At 43.2% G+C, this 2,021-nt stretch overlaps 1 pseudogene; it reads right to left on the bottom strand.

Annotated features, from left to right (window-relative positions):
• Window positions 1-207: 207 nt before the first annotated feature.
• On the bottom strand, window positions 208-1,290 carry LOC138154920 (transmembrane protein 42-like; annotated as a pseudogene).
• Window positions 1,291-2,021: the final 731 nt, after the last annotated feature.

Raw genomic sequence — 2,021 nt, 5'->3', positions numbered from 1 at the left:
AGGCTTAGCTACATGAGCATACCCTGCCTGAAGAGATCCTTAAAGCTAGAATCAATCAGATGGTGTTTCGCACTGGTTTCTTCCATAGACAGGAATTAAAAACAACAACAAGAGAGCACTGCTCTCCAGAACTCAGTGGCCTTCCTGAGGCCTGGGATTCTGAAGGGCTGAGGACAGCATGAAGAACATTTGCCTTCAGGTCTGTACCTACTGGGTCTTCTTTTCCTCAAGCTCCTCATCAGCTGACGAATTTATGTGGATCAGTACAAGTCCATAGAGGATTAGGACTACCATGGCCCACCACATCACTGTACAGAATTCTCCATACAACAGGTAACCCAATAAGGCCGAGGCAATGATGCTAGAAGTAATCACTGTCCGCGATGCCATGGCAGAAGATGAAGAAATACTGAGCACTTTGGAAGAGAAGGCCCACATGAGGGAGTTGATGAAAATCATCAGGGAAAAGGCCATCAGCCAGAACATCAGGGTCAACCAGGCCTGCATGCTCATCCTCCTCCTTCAGGCCCCAGAATGTCGGCTTCAAGGTCATTTCAGTGAAAGTAGCCGCTAAGGTGTCCAAGTCTCTGGCCACAATGGAGCAGAAAGCCAAGCCCCAGCATAGCTGAGCCAGGGCACTAAGACCCAGGATGGCCACCATCACTGCTGGTACTGTGAGTGGGAATGTGAGGGGGAACTGTGGTGGATCCCGAGCCTTTGCTGGGGTCCTTTGCTGGTGCTCTGCCTTCTGCCCCCAATAATTCTTAAATTATCTCTCCTGGATCTATTTTCCATATCCATTGTTTTTCCAATGAAATATTTCACATGTTCTTAAACTTTTTTCATTATTTTGATTTTGTTTTATTGTTTATTGATATCTCACAAAGTCATTAGCTTCCACTTGTCCAAATCTAATTTTTTAAAGAGCTATTTTCTTCAGTGGGCTTATATCTCTTTTTCCATCTGGCCTATTATGCTTTTTAATGAGATCTTTTCTTTAGTGGAGTTTTGTACATCTTTTTTTTTTTTTACCAATTCTGCTATTTTTTGACTTTTAAATGTTAAAATTGGGCTCTGCTCCCAGGATAGAGGGGCCACTGCCCCAAGTTTCATGTTTTTCAGGCTGCTGTTTTCAGAGCTAGTTCTAAGCGACAGTAAGATTTCAATTCTTCCGTGGTGGTATATCTAAGAAGATGTGTGGTCACTATTCTCCTGGACTATGTTCTGATATGCGAGCAACCACAAACATTCTTTTCTCCCCTGGAACTGTGATCAGACTACCTGCTGCATTGTGGCAACATGCTCTAGTGTGCTAGTGATCTTCCTTGCCCTGCGACTGTGACCTGGAACAGCATTTGGGCAATGCAACAGAGTCCTGCACTCAGTGTCAGCTAAGAGTCCCCTGTAATCTCCTTCTGACCAGCTGTCTTACCCTCCTACCATTTGTGAGCTGAAAGCCCTGGAAGCCACCGCTACCAATTCAGTCACAACTCCCCCCCCCCCCCCCCCAGCAACAAGACCTGCTTCTGTCTTCCAGGGTACCTGCTTTACTCTCATTTCAATGAGACAGAACTTCCATGCCAACCTTCTAAGTTGTCTTAATGTGTGAAAGTACTCTTTTCTAACCTCCACTTCTTAGGAGCAGCTAGGTGACACAGGAGATAGAGCACTGAGCTTAGAATCAGGAAGATCTGAGTTAATATCTGGTCTCAGACAAATACTAGCTATTTGATCCTGGACAAGTCACTTAACCTCTATTTATCCTAATTGTCTCATCCATAAAATAAGGAAAATAATAGTACCTGTGTCCCAGGGATGTTATGAGAATCAAATGAGATAATATTTGTAAAACACTTAGGATAGGGACTGGTACATAATAATTGCGATATAAATGTTAGCACAAAGTCAAGAAATTGGCAGGAAAAATGAGCAAACAACAAAAAAGAACATTAACATCTCATGATACTATGGTGATAGGGAAGTTCAAGACACAAATTCAGAAGACATCGATGAAAAAATAT

This window comes from Petaurus breviceps, unplaced genomic scaffold, assembly GCF_028583685.1.
Source record: "Petaurus breviceps papuanus isolate PSGF00001 unplaced genomic scaffold, PetGlider_PUasm1.0 91133, whole genome shotgun sequence".
NCBI lineage: Eukaryota > Metazoa > Chordata > Mammalia > Diprotodontia > Petauridae > Petaurus > Petaurus breviceps.
Note: the sequence above shows the minus strand (reverse complement) of the source record. Positions and strands in the feature narration are given on the sequence as shown.